Source organism: Cornus florida, unplaced genomic scaffold (assembly GCF_030987335.1).
Source record: "Cornus florida cultivar Cherokee Brave unplaced genomic scaffold, ASM3098733v1 CherokeeBrave_3.0.0_Hap2_Chr08, whole genome shotgun sequence".
NCBI lineage: Eukaryota > Viridiplantae > Streptophyta > Magnoliopsida > Cornales > Cornaceae > Cornus > Cornus florida.
Window position 1 is genome coordinate 94,861,763 of NW_026775578.1, and position 19,216 is coordinate 94,880,978.

Below are 19,216 nucleotides of genomic sequence, written 5' to 3' on the forward strand. Positions count from 1 at the left end.
GCGTGATGTCCAAGTCTTCCACTATTTGTTTTCGCATTCAAGTTGACAATCATGTTTACCTTGTTGACTTGTGGTTTTGGCTATTGGCGATTTTGATGTTGTTAAGTACATCCATACTAAATTGCTATATTTAGTTGATTTCACACTTTTAGATTTCTAGTTGATAACCTAGAGACTCTATGTCTTGATGTGTGGTATTAGATATTCTAATTATGCTAAATTGTTATATTTAGTTGATGTTGCATTTTAGACTTCAAGTTGATAACCTTAAGAATCTATATGTTGTTGGTTTATGTAAGCATGCGCCTATGTTGTTGCTTTGTGTAAGCATGACCCTATGTTGCTAAAATTGCATGAATGAGGTGATTGATGCTAGAAATGATCTTAGGTAGCTAGGATGCTCCATGAGTCTCACCTTTGACATAGACATTAGGTGGAATGAACCACTATAATTAAATTATGCAAACTTGTAAAACGTAGGTCGATGCATGCTCATTTCCTACGAGTAGCTTTATGTTACTCACCCCTATGATACTGGGGCATATTTCAAGTACAAAAATTAAAGTTGAGGTCTTCATTATGCTTGGATGGTTTGCGGACTTGGTGACTTCCATTTTTGGTGAAGGTTGGCTTGGAATGCCAATTGTAGTCTTGTATGTCAACATGTGTACATTTGATTCCTTATATGTAATGTGTACATGATTACACTCTTTACAATGTATTTGACATGTATGAGATGAGGCCGGAGGCCAATGACATGTAATTTATATCCTATGTAAATTTTGACTTCATGGAATATTAAGAAAGTATTGAAAAATATTGAGTTTTTACTTCACCATGTTTGCATTGGGTGTGGGAATTCTTTTTTAATTCTTCCATAGGGTCTTATTAATCATGTATGAAATGTGGCTAAGGGCCAAATGGTATTTTGAAACCATGTCATGATTTTAAATTCCAAGTTTTCGTTTCAAACTTCGTTTTTGGCATTTTGGCCGTTGAGGGGTCATATTTTGTATCAGCCATATTTTTGGGTCATGGACCATTGTAGCATATCTTATTAGGTAAGTTACGTTTGCGTGCATGGTCATTTCCTGGCAAAGATTCTTCTTTGGTGAAATGAGCCTCCTACGGACTCATTTTTCACTTTTGTTGCATATTCTGACCTAAGGGTATTTTGGAAATTTTCTTCGGGAAATAAATTCTGTTCTTCGCATGGTCACTTAGAAAATGTGATTTTAGGGGGGGCTTCTTATTCGTGTTTTTCCATAAAATGCCATCTTGACATCGGAAATCGCATCTGAAGTTCATCTTTCAGTTTTTAAATTTAGCAGCTTTTTGGACCCTCTGGACCATTTTTCTTGGGAGGGCAGTTTGGGCATTTCACAGTGAGTTTTTTTCACTTTCTCTTCCCAATCACGTAGAAAACTCGATTTTAGGGGGGTTTCTTCTTTGTGTTTTTCCAGAAAATGTCATCTAGGCCCTTAAATTTCTATTTTTTCCGGAAAAACCCCTGCTGCCTGGTTTTTGGGTCGCACCCTTACTGCCCCTTCACATCTAAATGGTTACGAGGGGTTTCGTAACCGGTTAGATGAGTGTGGGCAGCGTTTTTGTCACTATTTTTGGCCTTCTAACCGGTTAGATAGGCCATCTAACCGGTTAGATGTTCTTGGTTGTTCTCTTTTGGACCGTTTTGCCCCTTCTTCTTCCGTTAGCCATATTTTCTTCATCCGGACTCCGAATCAAGCGATTTTTTAGTCTAAGTTCATTAATTTTTCATTTTCTTTCCAATGGTATGCTCAGTTGCACCCACTTTTAGGCTGGAAATGATGATTTTTCCCCTAGGTGCATTCTTGTCCGTTTTTGAAATGTTTTTTCCGCATTTGATTCCTTTGTGTCCCGTGACCTCGTTGAGGGTCACAATGGTGTCTTAGAGTCATGTTGTATCTCTAGAGACCATTGTTTGTCTTTTGCTTCCGCATTTCGAATCTGTTATCGGGTCATCTTTCGGTTCATCACTGACGCACCGGGTTAAAAAACTTGGGCCGTCACAGTTTCAACCATTTTCTGAAACTTCTGAAATAATAAGTTCACTTCACCTTTGGACTTCATCAAGCACAACCAGGTCATCTTGGTACAGTCATCAATAAAAGTGACAAACCAACAGGATCCACCTAAAGTAGTGACTTTGGACGGACCCCAAACATCAGAATGTATAATCATAAAAGGAAGTGGACTTTTAGGTAAACATAATGGATACAAAACATGATGGCTCTTTGCTAGTTCACAAACATCACAGTGGAAACTAGAAACATCACATTTTTTAAACAAACTAAGAAATAATTTTTTCAAATAACCAAAGGAAGCATGCCCTAGACGTCGATGCCACAGCCAAATTTCATATTTTTTCCTCTCCCCCTCAGAACCATCCACTGTCAGGGCTTGTCATAGCTTATCAGAACTTTTGGACATCAAGTCCAAGTAATACAGTTTCCCTCGCCGAATACCACAACCAATCGTTTACTTTGTTTGGATGTCCTTAAACATACAAAAATTAGGCCAAAAAATGACAACACAAGATAAAGCTGTGGTTATTTGGGAAACTAACAAAAGATTAGAATCTAAAGAGGGAACAATTAAAATAGAATCTAAATGCAGATGATCAATGAGTGTCAAAGATCCTTCCCCAATAACTGGGGTCGAAGTCCCATTGGCAGTAGAAACAAATTTGTGTAAGGATGAATTAAGAGGTGAGACCTATCTAGAATCAAATGTCATATGATTTGTGGCACCAGAATCAATTTCCATGCACTATTACCAACATGTGTAGAAATATTGAAATTCTTACCACCAGTATCTGTTGTCTTAACAACTGTTGCAGCGGAGGTCTTTGTTGAATTCTTCGTCCAACGGTGATGATCCCACCATTCCGGATATCCCACAAGTTTGAAACATCGACTTTTGGTATGACCAGTCTGGTTGCAATGAGTGCATTTGTAGGTAGACTTGTCTGCTCCAGATGATTCAATATTTTTTTCATTCATTTTTTTTTATTTTTGGAAACCAATTTTCAAATGAGGTTACAAAACTGGTTTAGTTTTGAACTAATCCAGAACTGGAATAGTATTACACTTGTAGCCAAACAGAGGATTTTGATTTTTTTTTTTTTTTTGAATATTATATATATTGAATATTATATATATATATATGATATATCAGAAGAACTATATTGTTTTCAATTATATATGTGCTTCAGATGACACCATGGAGAAGACGAACCGGCGGTGAGCTAGATCCGGCGATTTGGAGAAGATCCGGTTCGGTTCGGCAGTGTCGTCATTGACAGTTGGAGACAGTGATTGTAAGCTCGGCGGTTATGCAGTAGAGGCAGCGGCGAGCTTGGGAATGGAGAACTCGCGGCGGTGGATGGTAGAGATCGGCTTTTGCGGCAGCGGTGGCGCTAGATGATCCGATCGGCGGTTGGAGTAGCGAAGGAGACTGATTCAACGCTGGCGATAACAAAGATGGCTAGCGTGGACTTCCAATGTGGGCTGCAGATCCGGCAATGGAGCAGGCTGCAGATTCGGTGACTGATTCGGCGACGGCAACTGATTCGGCGACGGATTCGGCGCTGACTAATTCAGCACGGGCTAAAGATCTAGCGACTGATTCGGGCTGTGGCTTGTGATATCAGCGAGTATAGGTTTATGTATGGGTATGGGTCTGTGTATGGGTATGGATTTGTGTATGTGTATGCATATGGGTCTGTGTATGGGTATGGATTTGTGTCTGTGTATGCATATGGGTCTATGAATTTCAAGGATAAATTCCAAGGATAAATTCAAAAAATTCAAAGGTACGTTCAGGATGGCTCTGATGCCATCTTAAAATTTAGAGAAAGAATATGAGAATTAAGAATTATAAAACTCTATTCGATAATTCATTGATGAGTATTACATCCAATTTATAGAATAGGATTAGCTAAAATAGGTAACAAATTACCTACCAATTAGCCCTAAATCAAGGAGTAAATAATTCAATCCTACAACTGTATTATAAGAGATAAAATATCAACATAGCGTTCCAAGGTTTGTTTCTTTTAGGCTGTTTGTTTTGATGGAAACTAATGGAAAAGAAAGGGGATGATTTGGAAGGAATTTTATGTTGTGTTTATTTTGAAAAGGTGGGGAGAGATGAAAGGATTTGGAGTGAGAAGAATGATCCCACTAAACCCTTATCCTCTTCAAATGTGGAGGGATCCTATGCCTTGGTCTCGTGCTACGTGTAGTGTGCAACACACTACATTGTAGTGCAATAAATACATTAAAAATGTAGTTTTGTAATGCAATAGATACATTAAAAACGTAGTTGTTCCATTAGCAGTGTAATATAGTAGTGGCATAAGCAATGTAATGGCACAAGTCGGCACGTGATGAAATGACACGGGAGGATCTGCGTTCTATCCTCAAAATGTTATATTCTTTTTTCTTTTTTATTCTTTTTAACAATTGAATTTCAGTTTTGATTATTACTCACAAAATAAAACAATTATTTCATTTCCTTTCTCTCCAGTATGTTTTTCAAACATGTTGTAAGGTTTCTTTCATTAACCAAACATAACACTATTCATTGCTTGCTTTTTGTTTTTTCTCATATCGAATGGTATCCTTTCTCGTTCTGTTCCCTCCTATTTATACCAAACATCACCTTAGTTCCTTGGAATATTTCATCAACCAAATAGAGCATTGCTTAACTCTCTGTTCCAACCTCAGAGTTGAAAGAAAGGATATTATTGTAAAAAGCTTATTTTATTATAGTAGAAGGTTTATGATACTGTTTGTTGTATAGGAGAATGTGACAATGGATTATGATGAGAGATACTTGTTTACCATTTGCTTTCTCTAGTTTTGCATTTGCATATGTTGCTTTAAATTGATTACTCCTCAACTTACTCTTGACGTCGTACGGTTTTTAAAATATTGATATGCGTTGAGACTTGATTTATGGGATAATATCCAGCATGGACTGGTTTTCATGTAGTCAGTAGTCTGGATTTTAAAATGAAGAGAATCAAAATTTGATTCAAACTGACAACTTTGCTTGCTGTACTTGAGCTGGTTATTCTAAAGATTAATTCTGGTCATCTCAAATATATCTTAAGTGAGTACTAAACTGAGTTTTCATTTATCTTACTTTTTCTTTTTCTTTTTCCTATAATTTTGATAAGCAGGTTCATATCGTACTATATATGGCGGATCTACCAATTGAGGGTGTTTGCATTGACATGACTTTTAATGAAGGTATGAGAGAATTCATTTCAATAATTTCCTGCTTTTGTTTTAGCTGTCAAGTCACACATTTCTGGCATAAAATTCAAGAAATCACGTATTTTATTTATTTGATTTTAAAATATTTTAATCTTAGCGTGGGGTTTGGCTATGTTTGGTATAATTACCGAGTGGGATTAAGTCTATTTATACATTCCTATACACCTTATTGGGACAGTTGGTCTCGTGTTTGAAAATTGTAGCCAAGTCTACTGGTTCTGTTTTAGTGGTGAAGCTTGTGTACTGTAGGCCCATCTTTGTATGTAATGTCTGATCCATGTTAATGAAAAATAAAATAGAGTTTTAAATAGTTTATGGACAGGAAATCGGTCATTATAGCATGACTATCACCATTACCATCCTTGCCTTGTAGCATGAATATGTGACTAATTATTGAAAAATCTCTGAACCTTTGAATGAATGCAATAAAATTACACCTGAAGTCAACATGACTAAAGTGCAAACAGTGGCATAGACTAAACATGCAGCTACAAGTTTTATAGAGAATTGTTGCATTGTTCAACTAGTCGAGTGACAGAATATATACTCACTCAAGTGACATAAAAACTGTAACTTAAATGGAAATTTATCAAATCCCACATAATTAATTATATATAGTTGCTAAATCTAAGCCAAGGATACTTTGTGAGGGGACATAATCACTTCCTTTAACATTTTGTCCAAATTTAAGTAAAAAGAGCCTCCACTAGAACTAGTAGCCTCCTCAACTTTCTTCTTCAACTCCATCACCCTCATTTTCATCTCCTCACCCTTCTCTCCCTCCATTAACTTCCCTCTCCACCTCCACTCTCTTCACATCATTATTAATCTCATTGCCAACACCCCACTGCGTGCTAATACACAAGCAATTCGTCTGTTGATCTGCGAAGAAGGGCCAACAGCTCATCGGCATTCCTGCACCCATACTTTCGATCGTAGAATTCCACCCACAATGTGTTAAAAACCCTCTATTGGAGGGATGGTTGAGCACTTGTTCTTGGTCGCACCAACTTGCTAACAGGCCTCTGTCTTTAGTTTCTATCACAAACTTGGGTGGAATAACTAGCGGGTCACCCGTGACCAGATCGGGTCTAATGATCCACAAGAACTTTTGCATGCTTTTAGCAAGTCCCCATGCAAACTCAACCAACTGGGTGTCATGATTGTTATGCTTCCGAAGTTTATGTAAACTACTGATTCAGGTTCTTGTGAATGGAGCCATTTAAGACAGCCTGGATCTTGCTTCCACAGGCAGGTTCCGATTGGCTTCGTATCATCATTTGAGACCCGGTTGAGAAGAAGTTGAAGAGGTCTAATTTGTAAGATCATTTATTTAATTGTGGCCTACATGATTTGGACATGTGATATATTACTTGTTGGCTAAGTAAATAGATATCAATTAATATTATTTATTTTTTGGTCAACTTATAATTACCTTTTTGGTAATTACTTATTGGAGATTTTCTTTCTTATTCCTTACTTTGATGGAAAGTAAAATTATGTTACTAAAAGGAAAACTGGTCCTCTCTCTGCCTTTATAAAAGTGCATATACTCCATCAATTATGTACAATTAAGGATACAACACGTAAAAGTTTTATGTGTAGAAAAGGCCAAGAGAGAGAAACCAGTTTCCGCCTTTTTCTGTTGCTCAGAGTTATAGATTGGTTCGTGGTTAAAGGATCTGGACGTTGAATTTAATCTCAACAAGGTTTGATATCATGAATCAAGGTATGTATAGCTAACTATATTTATTTATGCGTTATAAGGATGTGAAATTGTTGATCCCATGTTTGATCAAGAGGTTTTGCACTTTTAATGTCAAGAGTATACCATACATTCTCAGCATTACTATTACTATTTCAGAGGGCTGCCAAGAGATATTAAAGGTTCATGAGTTGGAGGGGTATTCTAGTCTTTCTACATGTGTGTAACCTTTAATAGCACTTGCTGGGAATTGTACATTGCATCACAGACCTTAATTTCATGAGTTACATATAAATATACAAGCTGCAGCAAAGTTCTTTGATGTTTTCATTGAAGGGTATTTTTGTAAATCTGTCAAGAGACTCGAGGATATCTTGGTCAATTCAAATTGCTGAGATAGTGTGAGATACTCTACATATGGTGCATTGTACAAAATGGTCTTCATTTATATGATTAAGCTCAGCATTTTTTTCTAGTGTTCAATATGTAACAGCAAAGGGGTGTTTGAGGGAGTTTGTGTACAAATGAGGTATGAAAAGCTTGCTGCCACGTGGCCTTGTGGTCCTGTAAAGAAAAAGGTGCATGTTCAATCATTGGTTGTAGTGAGAAGGTCTTATCCTCACTAGGGTTTTGAGTGTGACTATAAAGAGGCTGTTATAGCCTTCTTGCAAAAGTGGCCTCCTTTAAAAAAAGCAAAAGAGCTGCAAAATAAGCTGAAATGAAAAAGAACTCTCGAGAGACTATAATGAAGATATTTTACTGAGTTATACATCTATCAAGTGAGCTAAATTTGCCTAAGAATCACACTAATCTGAGTATACAACTTGAAGAAGAAAAAGAGGGCTGGTAGTTGCTGATTTCTAGTGTAAAAGCAAGGTTTGAGGTGCTGCATTTGGCTTAAGTTGGTAATGACACATAAATAAGGTTAAGGCAAGTTTGTTTTGTTGATTTACATCTACAGTTAACATGTGTTTCACTATATTCTAGCTGCTGTTACTTTTAGTATCTTAAAACCCTTACAAGCTTGATTTTCTGGTTTAAGTACTTGAAATCTGAGGGTATCTTGTTTAACTCGAGCCATTTATTGATTATCTATCTACTGAGTATGTTTGATGTGGTGGTATAAAGCTGATTTAGTGGTAACAAGGGCAAGAAACTGATCAGTTCAGTTTATGGTACATTAGACCTCATTAATTAAGTTTATTAGTGTTCAAAAGCCTGTTGTGTGCACTGTGTGTTCAATATCATCAAGCTATTACTGTGATTTTCATGTGAGCATATCTAAATTGATAGTATATGAATGTAGGAACCAAAAACCGAGCTATGCTACTGCAGAATTACATTTTAGTCCCAATGAACAGTGCTGCTGCTGAATACACCAGTAAAGCTTGTTTTGAACTGTGATTTAATATATACTTGTTATAAACTAAGAAGTGGAAATTGGAGCATATGCTATATGTTAAATGAAAGTTGTGAGAACTGAAATCAAGGAGGTCCAGCCATGAATTTACTGATTTACCCCTTAAACCAGAAAGTTACAGGTGCAGCAAAGTGCACCTGCTGTGAGCTTTTAACTTGCTGTTTATGAGTTGCTATGGTATGTCCTAATTGTTATAACATGTCCTAGCATTAGACCTAGTGTAAAAAATTATTTTCAAACTGAGAAAGTCTTTGGTTTTTGAAGAATTGAAGCATCTTAAGGAAAAGTTTTGAGAAGGCTGCAAAATAGGTTTTTAATTCTGAAGAGGCTGCTGTGAGCATACATATTGTTATACCTTGCTTTGTTTGATGTGATTAATATGTGAGCAAGTGTATATTTCCTATTTAAGACTGGGGGAGTAAAGTTTGGGGTGTTCCTAAGGCAGAATTACAATGTTGCCCTGGAAAGCTTGAACACTAAAGTTTGGTGAGATTAAGGTTGCTTATGAAGTATAAGTGTTATAACTTTTTGTTTAAATTGCTCTCTATAACCAAGCAAGTTTATTTTGATGATTCAAGGCTATGGGAGTCTATTTCAAGCCTAAACTGAAGCTACACTGTGAAGAGACCATACTAACCTCAGTCTTGGGGTTTTGAGCCTTTGTGAAGTGAAAGTGTAATGCCTTGCTCAAATCATTGTGAATCTTGTTGAGCAGGGTTGTATGAAGATATCAAGGCTGTGGGTGACAAGTGCAGGTCAGTTCTGAAGCTACAAAGTGAAGTTACTTCTTTACCCTTGGTTTTAGGGTTTATCTCATTGTGCACTTAATGTGATCTACCTTGCTGAGTTTATTGAAGAAGACATTTGTGCAAGTGTTATTTGGCTATATAGAGCTGTGGAAGTCCACTACAAGCCAGTCTTGGAGCTGCATTGTGAAGTTACTTCATTACCCTTGATTTTAGGGTTTTTGCCTTATGGGAGCTATTTTGTTCTACCTTGCTTATCTACTTGTGTATTCCATACAAGCAAGTGTATTTGACTTATTCAAGGCTGTGGGAACCTAGTTTCATCATCAAGTGAAGCTGCATTGTGAGTTGACAGATCTACCCCTCTATTGCAGAAAAGAGAAGCTAGGGTTTTTTTGTGTTGCTTAGGCTGTGTATTCATTCTTATCTTGTGTTGCTGCTTAAGTATTCTGTATTTGGTGTGTTAACACCTTCTTTCATTGTTGATTAGCGCTTGAGAGCTTTTGTGTCCAAGCATAAGGGCTGTGGATTGGGGGAGTGCCTGTGTGCACATTATTTGATCTTGTGTGTGTGTAGAGGCTGTGAAAGTCAGTGTCCTAGTGAGTACAAGGTGGTTGGAAAGTGGGGCAGCTGAGTGAGTAACTAGTTGCATGCAGCAAGTGAAGATGGTGAACTAGCGAGTGTGGATTGGTTGTGAAAGCTAGTATCAATTCTTGTACAAGGGTGTGTGCAGTGAGTGAGATAGCTGAGTGTATAACAAGGTTCATACTACTTGTGGAGGCATTTACTGGCTGAGGCCAAGAACCAAGGTTTGTCTCTATTGATAAGGTTTCCTTGTATATCTTGTGTCATTGTGATTTGATTGATTGCATTGGTTTTATCTTCTATGTTATGCATGTTTGTACTCAAGTGAAAAAGAAGAAGAAACTACCTAGGACCAATTCAACCCCCCCTTCTTGGTCTAACAAAAATTAATTGAAGTTCTAAGATCTAGGAATTTATGATAATTTGTGATTAATATTTAACACAAATTAATTATAGTATTTACATGTGGTATCAGAGCCTGTCGTTATGGAACTCATTATTTTTCCATTATCCTTGCATAAATAATATGTTTAAGTTTAAATTAAAATTAAACAATTAAATAATATTAATTTAACAGATCTGATCAAACCTTTTTCAATTTCGTACACTAGTAGTGTTTTTGAATTACTATTACGGATCTGTTTGTATGTAATCAGTTTTGTCAGATTTTCGTACCTAATGAATGGTTAAAAGTTAACTATCAATAGAATAGTTTAACTATCAGTAGAATAGTTATATATTTATACATATATAACTTATATATATATATATAAGCCTAATAAGACAAATCTAAGTGATTTTCGTGCATCACTATTAGTGGTATACAGAATGAAGATTCTGCGCAAAACGAGGTGCCAAATTGTAATGTTGACTTTTGTTTTGTACATGATTACATATGCTTATTGATATACACCTACAGTACATATATATATATGAAATTTTAGGACACCCACTAGCAGTTTAATTAATTGACTTTGTAAATTATGTGTGCATAACATGGTGGGTAATTTAATGTTGAATTTATTACTAGAAAATTAAATATTCATATTATAGAAAGGTTGGTAGCTACCAAAGTGGCTTAACTATAATGATTAATGGATATTAATTTTAGTGGTTGACATAATTGCAATATTTCATGAATAATAATGCTTATAATTTTTTGTAAAATTCATGAATATTGGGTTTATTCAATTATTAGAAATAATTCCTCAAAGGGAATTAATTTTCAAGTGATTAAATAATCATTAAGGGGTTGTATGTAAATTTTAATTGGATAGATATAGGATATCCAAAGGTAACTTGTCTATTTAATTACTTAGTGCATCACCAATGAAGCTATATATATAAATAAATACATCTAAGCATCATTTTTTTTTTTTTTTTTTGTTTGGTTATTACCCAAAGGGGTACCATAGTTGTACAATGTATTTATTTATTTTTATATGTGTTATTATCTCAAAGTATTAATGTTATGAGCATTTACCTTATTATGATTATTTTATTGCAATATCTTTTCCTGTTTCAGTGAATTCGCATGTTTCATCTGTTCTAATTCTCAATGGGACTAACTTCTCAGAATGGAATGAGCAAGTTCAGTTCAACTTAGGTGTGCTAGATCTTGATTTAGCATTTCACATTGAGAAACCTACTGCTATTACTAGTGAAAGCAGTGAGGAAGAAAATACTCTCCATAAAGTTTGGGAGAAATCGAACAAATTGAGTATTATGTTTATATGAATGACTATTGCAAACAATATCAAAACAACTCTTCCCCATACTGATAGTGCTAAGAATATTTGAAAAATATTGAAGAACATTTTCGTACTGCAGATAGGTCTCTTACAGGGAAATTAATGGCTAACCTCACTACTATGCGTTTTGATGGTACTCGTAGTATACATGAGCATGTTCTTGACATGACTAATCTTGTTGTGAAATTGAAAACTTTAGGGATAAATGTGGATGAGACTTTTCTTGTTCAATTTATTTTCAATTTCTTACCTACTCAGTATGAGCCATTTTAAATTCACTATAACACTATTAAGTACAAGTGGAATGTGAATGAATTGGCCAGTATGTTAGTTCAGGAGGAAGAAAGACTTAAGCAACAAGATAATCATAATGTTCATCTCATGACTCAAAAAGCTAGAAAGAAATTTGGGAAAAAGGCCTGGAAAAGGCATTAAGCCAACAACACCCCAAATAAAGGATTCTGATCAAGCTACTCAAAAGAAGGAACGCAAGAATGATAAGTGTCATTTTTGTAACAAATCTGGACACTTTCAGAAAGATTGCATAAAAACGTAAAGAATGGTTCGAAAAGAAGGGTAAGCCTTTGGTTTTTGTATGTTTTGAATCAAATTTAATTGAAGTTCCTTCTAATACTTCGTGGGTTGATTCAGGCTCTAATGTTCATATTTCCAATACGATGCAGGGATTCCTTTCAACCCAAACCACAAATCCAAATGATGATTTCTTTTTCACAAGGAATAGGGAGAAAATTCCAGTTGAAGCCATTGGGACATTTCGTTTAGTTTTAGATAGTGGATTTGATTTAGATTTGTTTAAAACTCTTTATGTTCCTTCAATTTCCCGCAATTTGATTTCTTTGTCCAAACTTGATATTGATGGTTTTTCATTTAAATTTGGTAATGGATGTTTCAGTTTGTTCAAAAAATCCTATTTTGCTGGTTCTGGTATTCTTGTTGATGGTTTATACAAGATAAAGCTTGATGATTTAGTTTCTGAAACACTTTTGACCTTGCATCATAATGTTGGAACCAAATGTAGCTCAATTAATGAAAATTCATCTTTCTTGTGGCATAAAAGATTGGGTCATATATCCAGTGAAAGGTTAAAAAGATTAGTAAAAGATGGAATTCTTTGGAATCTAGATTTTACTGATTTTATTGTGTGTGTGGATTGTATTAAAGGTAAACAAACCAAACACACAAAGAAAGGAGCCACAAGAAGTATAGCGCTTCTTGAAATTATTCATACAGATATTTGTGGACCTTTTGATGTTCCATCTTTTGGTGGAGAAAAATATTTTATCACCTTTATAAATGATTTTTCACGTTATGGATATATCTATTTGTTGCATGAAAAATCTCAAGCAGTGACTACTCTTGAAGTATACATAAATGAGGTTGAAAGGCAACTAAATAAAAAAGTGAAAATAGTAAGGTCAAATAGAGGTGGTGAATATTATGGAAAGTATGATGAAACGGGTCAATGCCCTGGACCGTTTGCTAAATTCCTGGAAAGGCGTGGCATTTGTGCTCAATACACTATGCCAGGCACGCCACAGCAGAATGGCGTAGCTGAAAGGCTTAATCGTACTCTTATGGAAATGGTTAGAAGTATGTTAAGTAATTCCTCGTTACCTATATCATTGTGGATGTATGCTCTTAGAACTGCTACGTATATATTAAATAGGGTTCCTAGTAAAGCAGTTTCAAAAACTCCATTTGAACTGTGGACAGGAAGGAAACCTAGTTTAAGGCACCTGCATGTTTGGGGTTGCCCAGCGGAAGCTAGGATTTATAATCCACATGAAACGAAAATGGATTTTAGAACAGTTAGTGGGTACTTTATTGGTTACCCAGAAAAATCCAAAGGGTATAGGTTTTACTGTCCTACACATAGTATAAGAATTGTTGAAACCGGTAATGCCAGATTCATTGAGGATGGTGAAATCAGTGGGAGTGATAGAAATGAGAATGTGATCATTCAAGAAGTTAGGGTACAAATCCCTTTACCCACAACTTCTAAAGAAATAGTTGTTTCTCCAGTTGTTGAATTGCATAATAATGAAGAATAATTAAATGATCAACAACTCCATAATGAAACTATCACCAATGAAGTTATAGAAGAACCACAAGGAATAACATTAAGACGGTCTCAAAGAGAAAAGAGACCTGCCATTCCGAATGATTATGTGGTATATCTACATAAATCTGATTTTGATATATGGATATGTAAGGATCCAGTTACATATTCACAAGCCATTAATAGTAATAATTCTACTAATTGGATTAATGCCATGAATGAAGAGTTGAAGTCAATGGAACAAAATAAAGTTTGGGAACTCGTTGAATTGCCTGAAGGATTTAAACAAGTCGGGTGTAAATGGGTCTTTAAGACCAAATGCGACTCTAATGGCAATATTAAATGATATGAAGCCAGACTTGTAGCCAAGGGCTTCACTCAGATAGGAGGCATTGATTATAAAGAAACATTTTCTCCTGTATCTAAGAAGGATTCCTTTAGAATTATCATGGCGTTTGTAACTCATTATGATTTAGAGTTGCATCAAATGGATGTGAAAACAGTTTTCCTAAATGGGAGTTTAGAAGAAGAAGTCTATATGGATTAACCTGAAGGCTTCAAATTAGAAGGTAAAGAACGCATGGTCTGTAAACTTAAGAAGTCAACATATAGACTTAAACAAGCTTCCCAACAATGGTATATTAAGTTTAATGATATTATTACTTCTTTTGGTTTTAATGAAAATACTGTTGATCGGTGTATATACTAGAAGGTCAGTGGGAGTAAGTTTATATTTCTAATTCTATATGTTGATGATATTTTGCTTGCTAGTAGTGATCTTGGTTTATTGCATAAACTAAAAGTTATCTCTCTAAGATTTTTGAGATAAAAGATATGGGTGAGGCATCTTACGTGATAGGAATAGAAATATTCCGTGATAGGTCACGTGGATTGTTAGGATTGTCTCAGAAAACATATATTGAGAGAATTCTAGAGAGATTTGGTATGGAACATTGTTCAGCTAGTATTGTTCCAATACAGAAAGGGGATAAATTTAGTTTGATGCAATGCCCAAAGAATGAATTAGAATATAAAGAAATGCAAAATATTCCTTATGCATCTATTGTGGGAAGTTTGATATATGCACAGTTTTGCACTCGTCCAGATATTGGTTTTGCAGTTGGAATGCTAAGCAGATACCAAAGCAATTCAGGAATGTATCACTGGAAAGCTGCAAAGAAAGTCATGAGATACTTACAAGGAACAAAGAATTATATGCTCACATTTAAAAGGAATGGTGACTTAGAGGTTATTGGTTACTCAGACTCAGATTTTGCTGGATGTGTGGATGGTATAAGATTCACTTTTGGTTATTTGTTCCTTTTAGCTGGAGGGGCAATATCATAGAAAAGTGCAAAACAGTCTATTATTGCTTCATCTGCTATGGAGGTTGAGTTTGTAGCATGCTTTGAGGCTACAAATCATGGTTTGTGGTTGCGGAACTTTATTTCGGGATTTGGTGTTATGGATTCAATTTCCAGATCGCTAAAAATTTATTGTGATAACACCGCAGTTGTCTTCTTTACTAAAAACGATAAATATTCCAATGGCGTTAAGCATATGGAGCTGAAATATCTTACTGTTAAATAAGAAGTTCAGAAACAACGAGTGTCTTTTAAAAATATAAGCACACAACTTATGGTTGCAGATCCATTAACAAAAAGATTACCACCCAAGACATTCATAGGGCATGTTGAAAGAATGGGTCTTGAATATAATCAAAGTTAATTATTATTTTGTTGTGGATTACTTAACAATACTTATATATATTTGACATTTTAAGCTCATTAAAATGTGTTTATGATATTTCCTATTAATTTATGTATGTACATGCATGTATTACTTTAAATGATGAAAACAGGAATAGTCTTAGAAAGACATTATTGCTAGACCTTTATTAATGCTTCTCATTTATAGACTATGTTAAATGGGTTACTAGTGTTGTGGTACATAGAAGGGACTGTGTCATTTAGTGACATACAACCGTCATGACTCACATTGGTAGTTTGTTTACCATGGTATTTATGATGACCAACTTAATACCTTAATTTGATTTATGGTACACACTAATGACTATTTTAGTAAATCACTACAGAAGTTATCATATGTGCCAAGTGGGAGAATGTAAGATTATTTATTTAATTGTGGCCCACATGATTTGGACATGTGACATATTACTTGGTGGCTAAGTAAATAGATATCAATTAATATTATTTATTTTTTGGTCAACTTATAATTACCTTTTTGGTAATTACTTATTGAAGAAGTGTTTTCCTTTCTTATTCCTTACTTTGATGGAAAGTAAAATTATGTTACTAAAAGGAAAATTGGTCCTCTCTCTGTCTTTATAAAAGTGCATATACTCCGTCAATTATGTACGATTAAGGATACAACACATAAAAGTTTTATGTGCGCAAAAGGCCAAGAAAGAGAAACCAGTTTTCGCCTTTTCCTGTTGATCAGAGTTGCTGATTGGTTTGTGGTTAAAGGATCTGGACGTTGGATTTAATCTCAACAAGGTTTGATATCATGAATCGAGGTATGTATATCTAACTATATTTATTTATGCATTATAAGGATGTGAAATTAATTGAGGTTCTAAGATTTAGGAATTTATGATAATTTGTGATTAATGTTTAACACAAATTAATTAGAGTATTTACGCAATTGTGTAGACATGTTTGAGAATGGACGAAAGTGACTCGAAAACATCTCTTTCCAAGGCATCAAATGTGTTCAATATGACAGCCGAGGCTTTGTGAGATTGTGGAATTTCACCCTAGGCAAAGTCAAGCATTTAATCATTCAGGTCGGCTGTTCGGATAAGGGTTGGGAGTTCTCGTAGATGGATGAATTTGATTCCGGGGATCCAATCAATAAACGATGTCTAAATACCCGTTTGTTAGTTAACTCACATCTGTTAAACTTAAAGTATTAAAATTTATATTTGAGCCAAAGACTATATTCAATTAGAGACAATAGTGGCCATGCCAGAAATTCATTTCAATGGTGGCAACCTTTGACAAAAATATCATTTAAAAAAATTAAACAAAAATATAAAATATAAAATAAAAAAATTTATATTAATATATTTAAATTATAGTTAAAAAAATGAATTTATATAATTAAATCTAATTAAGAATTCATATTTAATGGATGAATAATAAAATAACATAATTTACTTAAATCCAAAATAGCAATAGAATTTTGTGGACTAAAATTTTAAATAAAATAATATATGGATCCATTAATCTTTTAATTAATAATTTTCTTTTTATTATTTACTAATCAAAAGTTTCACAAATTTGCTAAAATAATTCAAATATTAATTAACCTCTTTAATTAGTTCGTGAATAATCAAGTAATAATCAAAGACAATCGGAAAATAACTAAATTAATCGAAAACAAAATTAATTTTACTTATCACTCACATGTGACTGTATTGTAGATGTCGAAATCTCCCAACACCAATGATGTTAAAAAAAAAAAATTAATATTGAGGGGTCCTTTCTGTATCTAGAAATGTGGGATGGGTAATGATGTTAAAAAAAAAAAAAAAAAATCAATGGCTTTTAGATATCATATAATTTCTCCTCCCCCAAAGGTTAGGTAGAGTGTTGGAGGCTTGGAGCCTTATTAGGGGCAATATATTATAGATGTGTGATTTGTTTGAATTTTGGGTTTAAAAAAAATATTTTGGAGTCCTCTCGGAGAGAAAAGGCAGGGCTAGCTCAATATAAGGATAGATGAAATGTTTTATCACTTTGAAATACCAATTATCCTTTAGATAGAAATTAAATTGTAGGGACTACTATAAATACACGGAATTGGTTAGGAATATCAGATAATTCGTCTGTAATGAGGATAGTAAGGGATAAGGATAAAATAAATAAATAAAAATTAAGAGTTTAGTACAAGTAAAAAAGATTAAAAAAAATAGAAAAGAGGAGAAGGGGAGAAAATTTAGGTGTAAAATACCACTTGTCGAATGAAAATATGATAGAATTAAATTGTACCACTCACATCAATACATGCCATTAAATGAGGTCTAAATATAAGGGACTAATTTTTTTTTTGGGAGGCCTAATAAATGCATTTGATTGGCTGGGACCTTGGTGACGGTCCTGAGAAAAGGAATGTGCCTTTTGTTTATTTATTTATTTATTTTTTTTTTTTTGCTTCATTCTTTCAAAATGGGACTTTTAACTTTGAACTGATAAAAAGGACTATGTAGCTCCGCCATTGGTTAGTGACTTAGTGCTACGTCATTCCCATGGATAGGGATGGTACGTACTCGTGTGACAATTAGTTGAATTGTGGTCTTCCACTCTCCCACACAAATCTTACATTTAATACATATATACTTTTTCTTTTTTTGTTTGCAACACCAAAATATATTCAGAAAAAAAAAAAACACCAAAATAAAATAAAATTAAGAACCAAAATCTACATATATGCATATAGCTGTTTGATTAGAGCAGTTATTTTTAGGAGGAAGTACTATAATAAATTGTCTGACTGAATAATTTTAATTGATCAGGTTTGCACCATACAAGTAAGTAGAGTATTCCACTTTCTTATTGTGCATTTAATGACCAATAATTTTTTTTTTTTTAATTTAAACAATTCACTCTAATCATTTTTCTCAATATGAAAAATGATATTTAAAGTTAAAAAAACTCACCGAATTGTTAGGTGGAAGGTTGCAAAGCCAAAGATTACATGAAAGTGGGATCAACATGTGTGCCACTTTCATGTAATCAAAGACTGCAAAGCCTTGTGCTCAACAGATGCCCATACTATAATTGTAATTTTATTTTTTATCAGTTAGGGCACTTCTAGGACAGTTAGGATTGTATGGATCTCAAAATTGTCCTTATAAAACATTCCCCCAAGAGATTGCACAACCTTGGTGTGAATAATACCTTAAAGTGGTGTGAAATCTTGCTGAATGAGTTCAGGGAAATGCAGATAGCACAACACGCAGTATGCATTGACTGTCCAGAACAACACACTGGAAACTCCCAATTCTTCAGCTACTTGAAGCGCGAAGCTCATGGTCCCATCGGGGATGATGCAAGACACAGGAAGTACGTCTGACGACGACATAGAATTGAGTCTATTGCAAAGTTTACGAAATGGGACCAAGAAGTTTTTGGCGGGTGGATATGCAGAGCTCGGTGACATCTTAGGTGGCGTCGGGGTTCTGTGGTGGTGGGAGACCATCTGGAATAGTTTCGAAGCGGAAGGTTGGCGAGCCACGGAGAGATTGGGGGCCTCTAGACTTGAGAAGACAAGCATAGTTGAACTCTGTGTTAACAAAGGTTATATAGAAGCCTTTGTGGTGAAGTAGCTTTGCTAACTTTAGCATTGGCCCAATATGGCCTTGTGCAAGGTACGGTATGCAAACCGCGTGAGGCCTCTGGGTCTTTGCCATCTCTCTCTCTCTCTCTCTCTCTCTAACTTGGGTACTTAATTGCCTCGTCACTGCAAATTTCAAGGAGGAGAAATTTGTATCAATATGTAAAAGTGGATGTATAAAATTTTATGTTCATGCATGAAAAGTAAGTAACGAAAGGTCGAATTAATTGTAGGGACACGATGG

The 19,216-nt window shown here is 34.7% G+C and overlaps 1 pseudogene; it reads right to left on the bottom strand.

Moving 5' to 3' along the window:
* Positions 1–5,951: 5,951 nt before the first annotated feature.
* Positions 5,952–19,048, bottom strand: LOC132270601 (7-deoxyloganetin glucosyltransferase-like; annotated as a pseudogene).
* Between the last annotated feature and the right edge of the window lie 168 nt (positions 19,049–19,216).